Raw genomic sequence first — 11402 nt, forward strand, 5'->3', positions numbered from 1 at the left:
GGGTTTCTCTGTGTAGCCCTGGCTGTCCTGGAACTCACTTTGTAGACCAGGCTGGCCTCAAACTTAGAAATCCGCCTGCCTCTGCCTCCCGAGTGCTGGGATTAAAGGCATGTGCCACCACTGCCTGGCAAGGAAGTGCTCATTTTTAAAGGGAAAAAAAAAATCACTTAGTATTAACAATGGTATGGTGTTAATTAACGAAGGGATCTGTTTTAGAGTATCAACAGTTTGAAAAGCAACGTGTTAGTGAAATAGGTGTTTGTCACCTGTGCTTTTCCGTGGCTTCTTATCTTTGGTGGTCTGGCCTGCTGCCTTGTGAGTCCTCTGTTTTTGTTCCTGCATGTGGACCCTTTTGGGTATCCTGCAGAGTCATGCAGTTTCCTGCACAGGCTTGGAGCACTGATCAGCTTGAAAACCAAGGTGAGCTGGTCATGGTGCCCATACTTTTAATCCCAGCACTCAAGAAGCAGAGGTTGATGGAGTTCTGTAAGTTTGAGACTAGTCTGGTCTACATAGTGAATTTCAGGACAGTTAGGGCTATGGAGAGAGACCCTGTCTCAAAGCAAATAGAAAAGAAAAGAAAAGAAAAGAAAAGAAAAGAAAAGAAAAGAAAAGAAAAGAAAAGAAAGGAAGGAAGAAAATCAAGGCGGAAACTATGCCATCTTGTTACATGTGTGTGCGTTGTGGGTTTTTTTTTTTTTTGGCTTTTAAAAGGTTGCTGCAAACAATTTTGTGTTGTGTATTCACTGGAAGAAGCTATCACAAAACCATAGCAGAAACAACTTAAGGAAGGAAGGATTTATTTTGGCTCACTGTTGTACATATATATCTATCTAGCTTGAGACATCCACACTCAGGAAGCAGAGAGAAATGGATGCTGGTGTCCCAGTCGGTGTCCTGTCATCCCACCAACCCCACTACCTTTCTTTCCTTCCTTGAGAGAGGGTTTCCCTCTGTAGCCTTAGCTGTTCTGGAACTCACTCTGTACACCAGGCTGCTCTGGAACTCAGACATTTGCCTGCCTCAGCCTCTGTGCTGGGATTAAAGGTGTGAGCCACCACTGCCAGGCTTGATTCAGAGTTTCTAATGAGATAATGGGGGAAAACCTGGGCTTTGTGAAATCTGACACAATCTAGGAAGCTTTCCGCAAACTTTTCAAAATTAAAATACAAAATAGAAAAGAGAATATTCACAACAACAAAAAAAGGAATCGCCACTAATTACAAGTTGTAAATACTTGAAAAAATGAAAATAGCATAAAATCCAGGAGGGGAAAACATAATTGATTAAAATGGCTTTCTTGTGAATAGTTTAGAAATTTCTGTTCAGTTTCACAACTTAATATCAAATATATTAAGGCTTTATTATGAAATTTGAGACAACTATCCTATTTCATATATAAACTGTAAACTCTCAAGAAATATTTAATAATCTTTTTTTAAAAAGATTTATCTATTTATTATATGATGAGCACACTGTAGCTGCCTTCAGACACACCAGAAGAGGGCATCAGATCCCTTTACAGATGGTTGTGAGCCACCATGTGGTTGCTGGGATTTGAACTCAGGACCTCTGGAAGAACAGTCAGTGCTCTTAACCGCTGAGTCATCTCTCCAGCCTCCCATATTTAATAATCTTAAATATTCTTTGATTTGATAATAATCATAAACTAGCTTAGCATTGATGTTTTCCTTGTAATGGCTATGATATTCATTGGTGACTGCTGGTACAGATACCAGGAGCAAAGAATTTACTTTAACTCTCTCAAGTAGGCAAGTATAGGACATGTCTCCTTTGTGTGTGTATCCCTGAGACACAGAGCTGCTCCAACCTCAGGGTTATTCTTGGTGTTCTTGCTGGATGTTATATCCAAGTCCTCGACTGCAAATAGGTTAGTTTCAGAGAGGCACCGTCAGAGCAAGATGGGCAGATCATTTCTCTTTTTTTAAATTTTTGGGTTTTTTGTTTTGTTTTGGTTTGGTTTTAATTTATATTAGTACACTGTTGCTGTCTTCAGACACACCAGAAGAGGGCATGATATCCCATTACAGATGGTTGTGAGCCACCATGTAGTTGCTGGGAATTGAACTCAGGACCTCTGGAAGAGCAGTCAGTGCTCTTAACCGCTGAGCCATCTCTCCAGCTCCCAACAGATCATTCCTAATGAGAGATTTTTTTATAGGGAGAAACATTTAACCCCTTGCCTACAGAACTTCTTTGAAATTTGTCCTCAAGAAAGCCTACATTTCAGGATGTATGCTAGTAAGCAATGAATATACTTAGCAAATATTTTTTGGGTTGAGTTGGAGAGGGGATGGAATGCAATGGGAAATTTTATGAGAAAATGGAATATAATAAAGTTCTGTCCTGATGGTAAAGAACCAGGAAGTTAAAAAAAAATCAGTCTTCAATCTGAAAGGACAAGTGTTAGAAAAGAGAAACCAAGATAAAGGGAGTGAGAAGAAGAGGCTTGAATATAGTGGGTTTTCATTTCAGTTATCCTGTGGCATTGACCTTACTTCTTATCCTGTCTCATGAACTGAATGCAGGATGTCACAGAGGGCAGTCCGGTAGCCATACCCAGCCTGGGAGCCAAGTGTACACATCCTCCTGGGGAGTAGCTGGACAACTAAGACTTAAAACCAGACGTGCTGCTAAGAGTAGAATATGTAGATCCCCATAGAAAATTACCAATATTTGATTGGAATATTTTCCTCTTTGAATGGGGTTGGGAGAGCTCTGAGGATTGATTCCAGAGCCTCACTTGTGCTAGGCATTACAGAGGTGCATCCTTAGCCTTTCACCCTTAGAAATACCTAAAATTTACCATTGTAATTACCTTAACTGTGCTGTACTGTGGCATTAAGTACATTAACCGTATTGTACCATTTTTTATCATCTCCATGGAAATCCCATGTCCCTAAAACCGAAGCTCCCATCTTCCTTATCCCTCCTGCTCCAGCAGCCTCTATCCTACTTTGTCTACTCTTGGTACAGCAGTGAAATCACATAGGAGCTTTTGTGTCTGGCTTATTTTACTCAGTATGTTTCCAAGGTACATGTATGTTCTAGTGTCTGTCAGAGACTTATTCCTTTTTAAGGCTGAGTAATATTCATTATATGTATCTCCCACATTTTGTTTATCCATTCATCTACTCAACATTTGGGTGGTTCCCACATTTGGCTATTGTGACTATGAACTTTGGTATACAAGCAATTGTTTGGGTCCCTGCTTTCAGTTCTTTGAGCTTTATCTAGAAGTAGAATTAGTAATGTTATGTTTGGGTTTTTTTTTCTCTTTTTTTGAAGATCTGCCTTATGGCTTTCAGTAGCAGCTCCACCAGCAATGTAGAATTTCAATTTCTCTGCATCTTGGCAATCATTATCTCCTTGCTAGATAGCTTCTTTTTTCTGCAATAGTATTTCTAATGACTATGTAGTGTTATCCCACATGGTTTTGATTTGCATTTCTCTAATGAATGGACATGTTAGGTATTTATTTTTTCGTGTATTTATTGGCCATTCACATTTGATGAGTGTGTGTTCAAATACTTTGCCTATTTTTATTTTTAAATTTTAATTTTACCTTTTTGAGATAGAGTTTGACTATATAACCCAGGCTGGACTCAAACTGAACATTGTCCTGCCTCTGCCTCTGCCTCTCTCTCTGCCTCTCTTCCTCTCTGCCTCTCTGGCCTTGGCCTCTGCCTTTGCCTCTGCTGTGCTGGGATAACAACTGTAACTGCCTTCTACCCATTTCCCTTTGCTTAGTTTTTACATTTTAAAAATTGTGTGTGTGTGTGTGTGTGCATGCGTGCACGTACATGCATTACAAGAGTTCAGAGCACAACTTGAAAGAGCCTATTTACTTCTTCCACCATGTGGGTTCCAAGGATCAAACTCAGGTTGTCAGGCTTCATAGCAAGCCCCTTTACCCACTGAGCCATCTCACCAGCCCCTTTTGCTTTTTTGTTTTGTTTTATTTTTGGTTTTGCTGGTATTTTGGGCAGAGTTTTTCTGTGTAGTCCTGGATGTCCTAGAAGTCATCTAGACCCTTTTGCTTACTTCTTTATTGAAGGGTTTTGTTTTGCTGTTTGTTGAGTTGAAGTTAATATTGTGGATGTTAATTTCTTATTAGATAAATGATTTACAGAGACTTTAAAAAAACATTCTGTAGGTTGTTTAAAAAGAGTTAGATTGTTATTTTTAAATTGACACATAGTAATCATATTTATAGGGTATAATGTGATAGCTTTTTTTTTTGAGAGGATGAATGGAGGTAGACAGATCTCTAGCCTTAGTCTTGTTAAAAATCATGTATTAGTTTTATTTTTTTTTATATTGAGTTACCTAAGGTTTTCCCTGAATAAGATTATGTTATTCGTGAGGAAAGTTTTAATTGTTCCTTTCTTATCTGGGTATCTTTCATTTCTTCTCCTTCTCTGACTAGAACCTCAAGTGTAATGCTGAATAGAATTGGCTACTGTGGACATTTCTGTTAAGGATGCACTTTAGATATGGCTAAAAGAACTACATGTACTTAACAGGCTTTTTGCTCTTAAACTGATGATCTACCTGTTTTGTTTTCCTACCTAAAGTCAAGGCTAGAAATACCTATCCGTCTGTTTCAGAGGGTTCTGAGGATGAAATAAACCCACCATACCATGTACTTAGCAAATTAAGTGTTACATGGTTGGTAGGCTCTCTCTGGAGGCTCCATAAGCAAGGGAAAGCATGCACGGAAGTAATTATATAAACAAGATTGCATGTGATAAGAATTATAAGGACTATAAATAATGTGTTTAGGGTAAGCTTTTAGTTTTGTGGTGAAAACAGTCTTGTGCTGTATAGAGAAATGGTTCAAAAAATTACACCGGCAACATGCTGTCACCTAAATTCTTTGGGATTCCATTGAACATTCCTTTATTAGAAAGTACTGTGTTGGGATGGAGAGATGGCTCAGCGGTTAAGAGCACTGGTTGCTCTTCCAAAGCTCCTGAGTTCAATCCCCAGCAACCACATGGTGGCTCACAGCCATCGGTAATGGGTTCCAATGTCTTCTTCTGCTGTGTCTGAAGACAGGTACAATGTACTCACATACATGAAATAAATAGAAAAAAAATTTTTAAAGGAATGACTGTTTATAGCATAAGTTCAACTATTCTATATGAAATATAATTAACTTTATAGTATTTTATAATGATTTTTAAATGAGATTTGCTGCCAACAGGCATTTTTAAGTCAAAATGAAATATCGATCAGTAATTATATTCATTTTCTCTTCATTTGTGAATTTTAGGTAAATTATAGAATCGTTTCAAACCTACAACGTTTGAAATTGCTCTGTTAAGTTTTTCCTCCGCAGCTTGTAGTTCGGATTCTCCATATGCAGAAAATAGTCCCTGACATAGCGGACGGGTTCATAAGTCCCTCCCAGGTTCTCACACTGAATGGTGTTGATGATATGGCAATAGAAGTTCATTTTGCTACATTTAGTATTACTGAGTAGCTAAGGTGTCTAGGACGGTGCAATAGAAGTTCATTTTGCTACATTTAGTATTACTGAGTAGCTAAGGTGTCTAGGACGGTGTATAATTTTTTGTCTTTACTGTTGTAAGGATTCCGGTGTCCAAAATGTCCTCGGTCCCAGTCACTATGCCTTTAAGACTGACGAAATGCTTTTAGGTACTGATGCTGCAGGATCGTGTGAATGAGCTGCTTAAAGCGCCTCCCTCAAAGTGGAGTGGGAAGCAGCCCCCCCCCCCCCGCGCCCCCGTTCTGGAGTTCAAGCCACACCTTCCCCCTATCGGCTGGGTGCAGGTGGCCAAACCCTCAGGACCTGGCACCACTGCTCTGTGGCTTGTCCTATCCTCGTGTCACGTGACATGGGTCAGCTGTGCAGTCGAGACCCTCAAGCAAGGCGGGTGGAACGCCTAGCACCGGGACCCAGGAATCTCATCTTTCCGTCAACCCCCCCGCCCCCCCGCCAATACTCTGAACCATCCCGGAAAAGGGGGAGGCCGGTGACGTCACCATCCGGGCACTGGATGGTGGGGCCATGGTTCACAATGGAACAAAAACAAGCAGCCCTAGTCAAACTTGGCGACGCGGCTGCAGCTTGCGTGCTTATTAACCCTCTCCTGTCCACATCCCTGCCATTCCCGACAGTCAGTCCCTTTGCCCAGGCCGCATGCCGGATCTCTCCCTTCCCCCACCCCACACTCCTCTTTGGAGTGGTCCGAGTCCTTCGTCAGCTCTCGGTTCGGTCCCCTACGGTTTGTAAGGGTCTCTGGCTCCCTCGCATGACCCCCTGCGGTGGCCGTCCGGAAGCGGTGGTACGATCTTTCCCAAGCATTGTCTTCCCCTCCCCCACCCAGCTCGCAGTGTTCCAGGCGACCGGGGCCTTGTCTGGGCCCCCTAGTGGCCCACAGCGCTCTTCCTTTCATTCCCTCAACAGGCTGAGGTGGACAGGGAGAGGGGGCAGCTGGCCCAGAGGGGGGCTGGGCAAGGGGAGGGGCCGGGCCGGGCGCTGAGGGCGGGGCTTGGAGGGGGAGGGCCCTGATGGGGGCGGAGAAGCGCTGAGCCTTGGGCGGCGCTGAGACTAGTGGGAGTCTGCGCTGCCGCTGCTGTTGCTGCCGCCGTCGCCGCCGTCGCTGCCGCCTCCGCCACCGCCATCGCCACCGCCACTGCCACTGGCCGTGCGGGTTTTCTTTTTCTTTTTGTCTTTTCTTTCTTGATTTGTTGGGTCCGCCATATTGACGAGGCCGTGGTACCCAAGGCTGCGGAAGCTAGAGTCCGCCGGTGGCGGAGCCGCAAGCTCTCGGTAAACGGCCCATTGGGGCCCTCCTCCCTGTCCCAGCGAACCCCCTCCCTGCCTGCACCGGCTCCCAGGCCTCGCGGGAGCCGGCCGCCACCGCCTCGCCCTCCAGGGAGGCGGCCGCCTTTACCGCCCCAGGGCTTGGGGTGGGTGACGGGAGTGAGGACAGGAGCGGTAGCTAAGCGAGCAGGCCTGGAGTGGGGGGACAGAGGCGGCGACTAGGGGAAGGTGAAACTGCCGCTGCAGGAGGAGGAGCAGGAGGAGGTGACGCAGGAGAAACGCACTGCCCGGAGCTTGTCTGAGCTCAGCGCCCGAGCCTGAGGGGAGAAGGGGGAAGAGGGCTGCGGCCGGCCGAGAGGGAGGCGGCGGCCGTTGTCACCGCTGCCCTAGGGCGGCCAGGGTGAGGGCCAGACCTCTGGTCCGTACGCGTCGCGAGCCCGCCCGCCATCCGCAGCCTCTCATATTTTTGTCCCTCGCCAGCCCCCGGCTTGGGATGCTCCCAGGTTAGGCCCGGTCCCGGGATCGAGCTTTTGCATCTCGTCTCCCGCCTCCGCGTGGCCCGCTTCGTAGGAGACTCCCGGGTTGTGTTTGGTGAGTACCGAGCCCGGCGGCGCCCGGGGCCTCCGTCTGGCTGGAGGGCTGGGGAGGACGGCGCGAGGGGGTGTGTGTGCCTAAGCGGTCCTCCCTTGGGGGCCTGGCTGCCGGGGTGGGGGTGGGGGTCGCCCCGAGCCCGGGCCGTCGCGGACGCGCGCGAGCCTCCGTGGTGCGCGCGGCCGGCGACCCGCGAGCGTGTGTCCGTGTCCGTGAGTGAGCGTGGCGCTGTGTGTGCGTGTGTGTTTTGGACTGGCAGGGAAAATGGCTGACGGCTCCGGCCCTCCCCCTTCCTCCCCCTTCCCGGCCTGACGGGAGTGGAGAGGAGGAGGAGGAGGAGAAGGAGGAGGATGGAGACTCCGGCGCGCCGTGCCGCCCCTCCACCCGCGCGGGAGGTCGATCGGGAGCGCGCGGGGGCGCGGGCACGTCGGGGGCGCGGGCGGGGGCGGGGGCGGGGACGGTTGGTTCGCGCGCCCCTTAACCGGGCGGCGGACGCCCTCGGCCTGTTCCACTTGACACCGAACGCCATTACTGAGGTGGAGTGATTTGGAGCGGGAGCGCTAGGCCCCGGCGACGCCTGGCTATCAGGCCCGCGGACGAGTTGGCCTCCTCGCCGCCCTCCCGCGATAACCCGCAGTCGTTCGGCGGCCCGGTGCCCTGAGAAGGCCGAGCTGGTTATCGCTCCCCCTACACCTCCCTCGCCCCGCTCTGGCTGCTCTCGGTGGGCCAAAGGCCCGGAAGGATGTTTTGATGCTGAAATCGCTTCCAAGCGACAGTAGACTGACCACCTTTGTATTTTTAGCTGTTCCTGAAGAAGGAGGAAAAAACGAAGACGAAAAAAGGAAATACTAGTATGTGCAAGTTTGTAACTGATAAAACCTTGAGATGCTGGTTGATGTGAGGCTGCAGGCTTGATAAATGGCTTGTTTTTCATTCATTGTGAAATATTTAGGTTAAACAGGTGCGAAGCTGGGGGTTTAGTTTCTGTTTGGATTTCTTCAGAGACTGGAATGATAAGATTTTTAGATACGACGTGCTTAAATTATTATTTTGAAAGTTCTGTAGTTAACACCGTTAATTGAATTTTCACAGCCACAGTTTACAGGTGTGTGTAATTGCCACAGAGGGTCGTTGATTGTAAATGAAGGAATTGTGGGGTTTTGGTAATATTTTTATGTTTCTGTTAGTAGGAGAGGCATTTGAAATAATTTTTTTTAACCTTAAAACCCACCAGCCTTGCATCTCTTTGTATATTTGACTTATGAAGAATTATTTTGGGTGTACTTACCTGGGAACTCTGTAGCCAGTAATAAAAGAGCTCATTAGCTTCATTTATTATAAGGATTGGTTAACCATGACTAGGTTTGACACTTGAGCTTAATTAAAAATACAGACTACAAACTCTTCTTTAGATCCTTCTAGTCTACTGAATCATCAGGCTGCCATTTTGGCTTCAGCAAAATGTCTTTCAATTCTTAGAAGATTTAGGTATTAAATATACAGACATAGCAACATTTATTTTTGCAATGTTTAAACTTACTTGCTTTGTCATACTTGTGACTTTAACCCTTTATACTTTATTGTTCTAGTGTTTGGGTAGAATGAAAGCCAGAAGTATTTGGAATTTAATGTTTCAAGGGTGAAAATAAGAAGAAAAAGTATTTTTTGTTTTCTCTTACTAAAAAGTCTTTTAAGCTATATGAATGTCTTCATGCTTTTTCTTAACCCTCCCACCCCCCTACAGAAATACGCTGTCATCTTAATGTTCTGCTGTTGCTTCCTTTTGTTTGCTGACCTTGGTAGAATCGAAGGGACTATCTGGAAGGATTAAGGACCAGAACAGCACCGACAAGAATCTTAGGTTTTTTTTTTTTCTTTTTCTGAGAGTAACTTTGAAGAGATTTCCTCCTTAAATTATGGAGCATTTCATGGGGATCCCTTCATTTCCTATCAGTGGAATGCTCCATCCAATAGGATTTACTTTGGTTCTTTTGTCTTTTAGCATCTTGAAATAGATTTCCTGATAATCTCTAGAAGAGCAATTTAGTGGTGTCTCTTCAATTTATTTTTTGACATAATTTTAATTAAAGCTACTTACAGATGTTTGTCATATGCCAGTCATTTAGTTATTGATGAGTTAAACACATGAAAACATAATATTCGTTTATTTTTTCTATTTAATGGATCGATTTTTAAAGTTTTTATATTTCTAGAATTTTATTATTATTTAAAGCAGGTGAGAGAAAATTACTTGAACTATATAGTGATGTCTGGGGCTGAAAAACTGGCTCAGTAGTTACGATTAGAGTTCCTGCAGAGAATCCAAGTTGGAGTTCTAGCATCCACATCAGGCAGCCCACAGACTGTAACTCCAGTTCCAGGGGATATGACACCCCTCTGACATGCGCGCGCGCACACACACACACACACACTAATTTAAAATTAACCCACATGGGCTGGAGAATCAATGGATCAGTGGTTAAGAGCACAGACTGCTCTTCCAGAGTTCAAGTCCTAGCAACCACATGTTGGCTCACAAACATCTGTAATAGGATCTGATGCCCTCTTCTGGTATGTCAGAAGACACTGACATTGTAGTCATATACATAAAATAAATAAGTAAATAATTTAAAAAATAACACACACATGTATATATATGGATTAGTCTTTGGTCCCCTATGAAGTGAAATATTTTGTGGTTGTTGAACTACTTGAATTTTATTTTAAAAACACAATACTTTTATTATTTTGCATATTATGTTTCTTTTCTTGCTGGTAAGTTTTCTGAATCTTGAAATTGAGAAACAAGTCTAGTTTCCCTTTCATTGTTTTAGGATCTGCATCTTTGAGAACCATGTTATTTGTTGCTGTCTTGTGCTTTTACAAGTGTTTGGGAAGGATTTGCTTCATTCATACTCTGGATGTTAGACTCACTTGCTAGTGGTTTTGTTTATCTGATATGGGACTGAATAGAAGCTATATTTTAAGAGTACTGTGAATGATTCTGATACTGTATCAGTTAAAACTGTGGGGCTGTTGCATATTATTATAGAACTTTTATAGATAAATACGAAAATGGAGCTTTTTCTAACTGCTTTCCATTTTCAGCATAATTAGCACTTATTTAGTATTAGTTACACTGCTAATCATTTAAACAGTCTCATTTATTACATTATATAGGTATTATTGTTATTATACCAGTGGAGGGCCTGCCATCTGTCATACTTAGCTAGTGGTACTTTAACTTAAGTGCCATATTAGAGAAGTGATACTGACTACTATTTTAAAAGAAATTTAGAACCTTTAGTTTGTTCACTGTAACAGAGTAGCTTTAGATTAATTTTATTTTTAAAATTATCAAAATTGATATTTGAAAATTAGCTTGATTGGCCATGGAAAATAGAACAAATAGGTGTCTTCCATACCTCTACTAATATGTTCAGAGTAATAGGTTATTAGTTAGTGACTTTATGACTAAAATAATACTAGGCAATTTTTACATTCCTGAAATAGGTTTCTTAGGAATTCATGTTATCTCAACATTCAGTGAAATTGTAATTCTAGTTTGAGAACTCAGAATTTCATTTAATTTAAAATTTTACTTTCAGTAAAAAAATTAAGACTAAGGGTTTCTTTTAGCATTTTTGTAGTGTTGGTTGATAATCATGGAATGAAAATAGCCACAACAGATGTTGGGTTTATGTGCCTTGTTTCCTAGGGCAGTTAAGTGCTACCACCAAGTTACATCTCTTATCTCTATGATCATTCTTTTTTAAAAATATTTATTTACTTTATGTATATGAGTACAGTATCACTCTCTTCAGACACACCAGAAGAGGGCATCAGATTCTATCACAGATGGTTGTGAATGGTTGTGAGCCACCATGTGGTTGCTGGGATTTGAACTCAGGACCTCTGGAAGAGCAGTTAGTGCTCTTACCCTCTGAGTCATCTCTCCAGCCCATCGATGATCATTCTTTTTTTTTTTTTTTTT

The 11402-nt window shown here is 43.6% G+C and overlaps 1 protein-coding gene across 4 annotated transcripts in view; it reads left to right on the forward strand.

Moving 5' to 3' along the window:
* Positions 1-11402, forward strand: part of Usp9x (ubiquitin specific peptidase 9 X-linked) — a 119474-nt gene that overhangs the window by 20900 nt on the left and 87172 nt on the right. The window contains exons 1-2 of one of the 4 annotated variants that reach the window (XM_029473259.1): positions 6629-6823; positions 7298-7408. The exons of 1 other annotated variant lie outside the window; for it this stretch is intronic. The gene's annotated coding sequence lies outside the window, so the exon portion shown is untranslated. Of the gene's footprint in view, positions 1-6628; positions 7409-11402 lie in introns of those variants that run through there. 2 more of the 4 variants (XM_029473260.1, XM_029473261.1) reach the window with 2 other exon arrangements.

This window comes from Mus caroli, chromosome X (assembly GCF_900094665.2).
Source record: "Mus caroli chromosome X, CAROLI_EIJ_v1.1, whole genome shotgun sequence".
Classification (NCBI taxonomy): Eukaryota; Metazoa; Chordata; class Mammalia; order Rodentia; family Muridae; genus Mus; species Mus caroli.